Raw genomic sequence first — 8,604 nt, forward strand, 5'->3', positions numbered from 1 at the left:
GACCAGGCTCTAGCTGCAGGTTCTCCCTTGCACCATGTTTGTAGATCTCTTCCAGCCACCAGAGGGCTTCTGCTTCCCTGGTTCTGCCTTCATTTCTGGTTATTTCTGAGGAGAGGTTTCTCCATCCCTCATCAAACTCACCGCATCATTCTGGTGTTCAGGCAGATGCCTGAAACTACACTATGATCTAAGCCCCAAATCCCATATTCTCAAGAAGTGACTTTAGTTAATTAATCCCAGAGTGCTTCATCCATGCTATCCCGCATAGTTCCATCCCAAGGGCTATAGCTTGAATGGCACACTAAACAACAAAGGAATCAATTTCTCTCCACTGTGATGAACCAGGCCTTTCTGCTACATATTCTGGAAAAGTAAGTACTCCCCCTCAACCTCGGGATGCCATTATTGTCCTCGGTATTAAAAGCTCACATTAGCCAAAGCCCTGTTAGGTTACTGATCTCTGTGAACAAATTTTTTTTTAATGAAAATCCACCCTACTCCATGAAATAGCATTATGGCTTCAACCTACAACCCAGCCTTTACTTTCACTCTCAGATTGCTTTTTGTTTTAATTCATCCTATCTACCATTGTTTTTGCTTATTCTTAGATCAAACCTTTTATTTTTACTTTCCAGCCACACTTTCTTGAGGTGCCTGCTACAGCAGCCATCTTAGCCAACATCCCAGCATTCATAGCTCCAGTTCCCATCCGTGGTCCTTTGAGCAGGCTTCCCTCAGAATGTAGCTGTGCACCTACAGAGCAAGTGGTTTCAGACCCTGTTTACTCCGGAGAAAATGTTTTATGAACCAGAAATTATTTTAGTCAGTATTTGTAAACCACTTACAAGTGATTTTTGAAGAAGTCATTGTACTTGGTAGCATCTTAGAATAGTCAGTTGCACACATAGCACCTCTCTGGAGAATGAAACAAAAGTAATTCAAGAGGAATGACTGGTTTCTGTATATCATTTTTCCCCACTGCATATAATCTTAACTAAAAACAATCTATAGTAAGCTAATATTTGTTTCATATATATTCACTCAAAATGTAGGCTAGGCTTGATATTGTGATAAAGAAGTAAGAGATTAATGAATACAAATTTATGAAAAATCATTATAGAGTGATAGAAAAAATATATACAAGCTAAAACAAGACAGACTATTTGAGTATCTTCAGAATACATCTAAGGTTCTAGAGAGATTTAGAGTGCAAATTATCCTTTGAAACTGAAGATAAATTCATGAAAAACTATGCAGGGGTTAAAATTTGAAGAAAGCTTTTTAGAATGAGTAGGTTTGGACCAGTAAGTTACAATGTGCACATATTTACATGGGAATCAAAATCAATTGATGAAACTTTGTGAATTGTAGTTATTTTCTTTTATCAAAAGGGATTCTGATGTGTCAATGATTTATCCATTGTTGAGAGTGCTTTTTAAATTATGTGAAGAAGGGAATTAAAAATTTAAGAATATGGGTGGTGGAAGACAACATGAAGGGTGAATCTTCCTCTGACATAAACATTAAAAGTCAACTCTCAAATAATAAAGAAATGTATATGCAAGTAATGTGAGAGAGCTGAGCTGAACCTGAGGCTCTGGGACTCTTCTGGGGTCAGGAATTTACTATCCACAGATTTGGGAAACATCTGTATTAAATTAAATTGTTAAAAAACAGAACATTGTTGAAATTGCTTGGCCCATTTCTTATATAAAGATAGCTTCTTTTGGTGTATTATTTTTCCAAAGGCATTTTTGACATCCTTGTTCCTTAGACTGTAAATGAGGGGGTTCAGCATGGGCATGATCAATGTGTAGAACACAGAGGTAACTCTGTCAATAGCCATTGAATGGCCTGCACTGGGCTGCAAGTAAATGAAGCTCAGGGTGCCATGGTAAATAGTGACCACTGTCAGGTGTGAAGCACAGGTGGAGAATCCTTTCCTTCTTCCTTCTGCAGAACCTGTCTTAAGGATTGCTACTATAATGCTGACATAAGATTGGAGAACTGTTAGAAGACAAATAGTTTCCACCAAACTACCAAACACCACCAGAATGATGTCATGTGTATACATGTCAGTGCAGGACAGAGAGAAGAGAGGGGAGAAATCACAAAAGAAATGGTTAATTTCCATGGATCAGAAGGCTAGAAGGAAAGTATTAGTGTTGTGAATATTTGAGCTCATAGTGCCACACAACAATGCTCCAAGTGCAAGCTGGCAACAAACTCTTCTGGACATAATAACAGTATAAAGCAAGGGGGGACAGATTGCTATATATCTGTCATAAGCAATGGCAGCCAAGAGGAAAGATTCAGTGTCAACCAAAAAGCAGAAAAAAATATAACTGGGCAGCACAACCATTGTAAGAAATGGCATTCTCATCAGAAATCAAGTTCACAAGTAATTTTGGAGAAATGACAGAAGAGTAGCAGGCATCCACGAAGGAGAGCATACAGAGGAAAAAGTACATCGGGGTGTGCAAGGCGGAACTGAGTGTGATTAATAAAATCATGCCAAGATTCCCCATCAGGGCGACAGAGTAAATGGAAAAGAACACAGCAAAGAGCAGATGCTGAGTTTCTGGACAGTCACTAAATCCCACAAGAAGGAACTATGTGGTCACAGTACCATTCTCCAAACTCAACATTTGCAATGCTTCTGGGTGTCTGGAATGGTGACAGAAGAAGGGCAGAAGTGGTGGAATAGCTGGACACCAACCAAAAATGAAAGAAAGAAAAAACTTCAAATGATATAACAGGATTCTAAATCCAGTTAGTATAGTTTAAGACACACTTTCTCATTTTTAAAACTAAATCAGGAATTTACCACCTGCCTTTTTAAAGTTATTATTTTCAACATTGAACAGCACCACCATCAACCAAGTTGCACAAATTAAAGCTGCAATTTCACTTTAAATTCTTTAATTTTGCCACTCATAGTCTATGCCAAGTGGTACCTTGGTGTAGCAAAGTCTGGATTCAGAGACCCTGTTCTCCTTTGTGCTATTGTGTGTGTATTTCTGAAATGGAGAAACACGTTGCTGGTCTGGGTAAAGATTTGTGCATGGACCAGATCTGTGTTTTACATATTGAGCTGTGGCTTCCCCTGGGAGGACCCAGGGAATTCTTTCAAGTGATTCAAAGTCCACTGATAAATTAGAAAGAACAGAGGTTCAGAATGAGTTATCTAAGTATCTGTCTCCTAGGTGTCATCCACACCAGCTAGGAAATTTGGCTACTCACCAAGATTCAGCTTCAAATATTCAAAAATATTCAAACTTCAAATATTCAAAAATTCAAAGATATTTGAAATACCTTTCTTATTAAATACAAGAGTGAAATGAATATCCTCCCTCAACCTCAGTATACTTCCTGTCACACTCCTTGACTGATAATAAGTGGCAGTGTAACAATTCTCCATGAATCCGGGCATGTATTTTGTTTTTAATCTGGAGTCTAAGCTATTGAGTAACAATTTGTAATGCTTGCAAATTTATTATACCCAAACTAGATATACATAGTAAATGTAGAATATTTCTATGCCTTCCATAGTGGAAAATTGTAAAAAAAAATGGGGAAAAAAAGCACAATTAAATAAGCTTACCTACTCATCCCTGTAAATTAGTTTTACCTTTCATTGCCCTTGTTTAGTTTGCTACTGTATAAAGTACAGATAACCATTTCCAACGCAAATGCTTGTCCATGAGCAGTTTGTCCAGTTTAGTGATATCTTATTACTCTCCTCACCGTGGAAAAATGGAATTTCATATGCATTTGCTGTTTATTTATGAACTCTTTATCTTGAAATTTAAAGATTTTAGAATTCTGTTTAGTACCAGCCATAAAAATTTAACAATGAATAAACTAACTAGTATCACTGAGCATGTATGCTATATATTTTTCTGAGTAACAATTTTAGGTTTTATTAGGTTGTTTGTAAATATGTATATACATATAAAGTGGATACACACACACATATATATATTAATATATATATATTTATATATATATATATAAAGAGAGAGAGAGACAGAGAGAGAGAGAGAGACAGAGACAGGGACACAAAGAGAGACATACACTTGTTCTTTTGTAGTTCATAATACCCACAGCCATTACCCTGACATATAATTATTTTAAACCCTTATTATTTTATTTAAGAACCTATTTTATGATTTTCTTCTCACTCACTGAATTTTTTTTAATTTTCAGAGATAAATAATGAATGGACAATGAGTCATCATACAAGCATTTGAGTGCATTGGTGTCGTTCTCTCTCCCTGCTTCCCTTTCTTCTCTGCGAAATGAGCTCCTTCTCTCCGGAGTTAATCTTAACCACTAATGTCACCCTGTAAGGTAAGGTCCCTAAGCTATTACTAATCCTCTCTGCCTCCTAAACAGCATCATGCAATAATGCCTAAGTCAATTCTATCCTTAGAACCTATAACCCTCTTATCTGCCACCTTTATTTTCTTCATTGGATTGCGATGTTTCCTTTCAGGCACCCACTGTTTCTGTCACACTTAGTTCAGTCTAGTAAGCTAGGATTTTTGTTCCCCAAATATAAAATACTATTTTGTTCAGCGTTGCAAGTTATATTCTTGCTGTCTAATCCAAAGATGTTTCAATATGTGTCCATTTTTTATCAAGTGTTAAAACTCTCCTTTCTTCTTAAATTCCCACCTCCCCTGGATTCTGCTCACCTTGTTTGGTTTCTCCTCAGATTCCATTGTGCATGGAACCCACCCAGTGGCAGCATCCTAGGGCTTCTTTTGGAGCCTACTTCTTCTGTACCAAATGCTCTCTTCTGAAGTAAGGAAACTTGTTCCTTTTCTGAACTTAGGACCCAAAGAATGACAGCTCTCCTATGCCCATTCCAAAATCATATGTCCAGTTTAAAAATGATTATGGAATAGACACATGAAAATTCTAAAACAAAATGTAGTTGATATCAGTTTCCAATGCTATGTGTACTCTGAGATTTCTCTCTTGGTGTACATTGCTATAACCTGTGTTGCTGGTCTAAATGAGGACCCTACCCTACCTTATAACGTGTAACTGGTCACATGTGCTGGAATGTGTGGATTCATTTTCTGATTTCTAATTTGTACTTTAGCACTTGTCTACATGGGTATGAAAAGGATTAAATGAGTTAACACAATTAAAGTAGTTTGAAATTCAAGTTTTTATTTTTTTTTTACTTTTACTAAACTGGTGATTAAACCCAGGGCTTACACTCTAAGTGACATCCATCCCCAGCAATTTATCTTTTTTTCAAATTTTGAAACAGAGTCTCACTCACTAAGTTGGCCAGGCTGAGTTCGAACTGAAATTTTAGCTATAAATATTCAATCATGAAGATACCTTTTAGCTTTACTGGATATTTGTTATTATATTTGTTACTATCCACCAAGAGGTGCAGTTCTCATGTATCAGTTAGAATATTGAATTAATAAATACATATTTTTTTTAAATTTAAAAGACATTCAATTGGAGAAGGAAAGCATCGCTGAGGTAATCGCCAGCTCTTTGGATTTCTCCCTCTCTGAAGTTCATGTACCTTCAACTCATGTTTCTGCCTACAAACCTGGAAGACAAGACTACGAACTCATGGAGTGAGGGGTGGAGCACTGGGCCCTTCTGCAAAGGCAAAGGGAGGTCTGATAATATCTGGTGACTGGGAATGGAGGCCGGGTTGCAGTGCTTCTGTGTATCACCATCCTCTCTTTTGATAATTGTGAAAAATCAGCATTATAAAAAAGAGTCTCACTTTTGGGGATAATACTTGAATGAGCTCCTTTTCTGGTCACTGAAGAACAATCACTTTTTTGCTGAAAATGTTTTCTACTAAAAATTTTGTTTCTTTGTGGTACCTGACTGGGTATGGAACCCATGGCCTTCATACTGAGCTACATATCCAGCCTTAAATATCTCTCTCTCTCTCACTCTCAATATAGTTTGATTAATTGATTTATTGATTGACTGATTGATTTTGAAAGATGTTCTTGGATAATTGACCAGGCTGGGCTGGAACTTGCCTCAGCTTCCTTGAGTTCTGGGATTACTTATTTGTGTGATATACCAGACCTTGATAGGATTTTTATTTCTGATCAGAGAATTAAAGATTACCAAAAAATAAATCTATATAGAGAATTATAGTTCTAATAACCTTTCAAGGATATTACATGTATCAAAATCATAAAAAACCTTGAAGGCTGAAAAATTAGATATGAAACCCAAAAGGCACCATGGAAGGAGAAATGACAACAGAAAAGAAAATGTTAAAGAAAGTTAAAAATGTGCCAAATCACTTTTTATGAAATATGGATGAGCGAGTCGAGATTTCCAAATGAACTCCATAAAATGATATGGCATTGCTGTAAGCTGTACATATTGAATTCTAATATTGTATTTTAATTTTTTTCCTTTAAAGACAACCTACCACACTTATTAGTATTATTTATATATTTATAACTGTTACCAGAAGACAAAATAAGTAAAGTTATATATAAAGTCAATCTTTAGCATTTCCTTGCAACGAGTAATGCGGTGTTGCTGTTGGCCAAGGAGGGCAGAGAGTTTTGTGGTGAAGTAGGAGGAGGGATTCATGTAGGTGTCTGAAGAAGCCTTGATCTGAACCACAAAGAGGGAAGGTGATGCTGGATACATCTACTCCTAGACTGGCAGCATGAAGTTGTGAGATCACCGTGGAACCATCAGGTTTGAAATTTGAAAACAATGGAGAAGGCTCAAGAAAATGTCCAAAGAATTCTTCTAGAGCCCTGCAGGTACTTACTTCAATTACCAGGTAAGCATGTGAGAACAAAACTTTCACAGGCATTTAATCATTGGCTGAAAGATCTGGAAGACAAACTACAGATTATCATTGAAGTGACAGAAATGTTGCATAATGCCACTTTGCTCGTTGATGATATTGAGGATAATTCAAAACTCCAACGTGGCTTTCTTGTAGCACACAGCATCTACAGGATTCCATCAGTCATCAATTTTGCCAATTATGTTTATTTCCCTGGCTTAGAGAAAGTCTTAACCCTTGACCACCCAGATGCAGTGAAGCTTTATACCTGCCAGCTTTTGGAACACCACCAGGGACAAGGCCTAGATATTTACTGGAGGGATAATTACATTTGTCCCACTGAAGAAGAATATAAAGCCATAGTGCTGCAGAAGACAGGTGGACTGTTTGGATTAGCAGTAGGTCTCATGCAATTGTTCTCTGATTACAAAGAAGATTTAAAACCACTGCTTAATACACTTGGGCTCTTTTTCCAAATTAGAGATGATTATGCCAATCTCCACTCCAAAGAATATAGTGAAAACAAAAATTTTTGTGAAGGTCTGACAGAAGGAAAGTTCTCATTTCCTACTATTCATGCTATTTGGTCGAGACCTGAAAGCACCCAGGTGCAGAACATCTTGCAACAGAGAACAGAAAACATAGATATTAAAAAATACTGTGTCCAGTATCTTGAGGATTTAAGTTCTTTTGAATATACTCAGAATACTCTTAGAGAGCTAGAATCTGAAGCCTATAAACAAATTGAGGCATGTGGTGGAAACCCTGAGCTAGTAGCTTAAGTAAAGCACTTAGGTAAGATGTTCAAAGAAGAAAATTAATAATATTAAGCCATTCTTGATTGGTACATACAGCTTCTTTTAGTTATTTTTTATCTTTTAACCTATCAGCTTTTCACAAATTTGAACTAGACTGTTAATCTCCAAAAAATGAGAAAAGAGGAGATGAATGAAATTGTTTCAATGTAGAAACCTATCCATACATATACTATAAAGTCAAAAGAACCAAGAGGAGCTACATTTATGGAGGTCTAATTTAAATGTCAGAACTTCTTGCAGCAGGTCATTGTGATCAACTGTGACCTACTACAATAAATGTTCAGTTGATCTTGTCAATATAAAAGATTTTAGCTTCCAGGAATTTTTAATCTAAATACTTCCTACTACATAGGCTGCTCCTAATTATATCTAGTTTCAAGCCAGTGACTGCATGGGACTAAGTTCTTTAGGTAACTGGCCCAAAAACCACACCACTGCTTTCTTGAATGCTGCTAGTAAGGATATATCAGCATCGTCTCTGGAAGCTCTCTTATTGAAGACTTCTGGGAGAATTCTGAGTGAAAAATAATAACCATTCAGGTTCTTTCTGTTACACTTTGCCTTTTTCTCTTCATCTCTACCCACACAGATCTGCTCTTTTAACTAAGGAGCCTCTACTTAATGAAACTCACATACTAGCCAAGTTATTTTTCCCTTATGTAACATTTATGTCCCAAACTGATTAGTATTCCTTTTCAAAAAGAAGCAAAAGAATGTACAGATCAAATGTTTTAGGAGAGAACCTCTGAACCTGGACATATTTCCCCACCACTGGTAGTAAACATCTCTAAAAGGCTATTTGTTTATCACCAGTATAAAAATGGAGAAATGTCCTTTTTCTTCCCACCCAATCACTATCTTCCTACCCTGAAGGCAGTAGACACTTGAATGGAAAGGGAATAGGCATCTGTAGTCTGACTGATGGAAACCAAACTATTAATTCTGTGCCTGACAAAGTACTAAAAGTACCAT

General features: G+C 36.7%; 2 pseudogenes; one reads left to right on the forward strand and one right to left on the reverse strand.

Annotated features, from left to right (window-relative positions):
- Positions 1–1,666: 1,666 nt before the first annotated feature.
- Positions 1,667–2,657, reverse strand: LOC106009070 (olfactory receptor 5I1-like; annotated as a pseudogene).
- Positions 2,658–6,703: 4,046 nt separating this feature from the next.
- LOC101712561 (geranylgeranyl pyrophosphate synthase pseudogene) lies at positions 6,704–7,635 on the forward strand (annotated as a pseudogene).
- Positions 7,636–8,604: the final 969 nt, after the last annotated feature.

This window comes from Heterocephalus glaber, unplaced genomic scaffold (genome assembly GCF_053883595.1).
Source record: "Heterocephalus glaber isolate CG9 unplaced genomic scaffold, H.glaber_assembly_v1.0 deba00001673, whole genome shotgun sequence".
NCBI lineage: Eukaryota > Metazoa > Chordata > Mammalia > Rodentia > Bathyergidae > Heterocephalus > Heterocephalus glaber.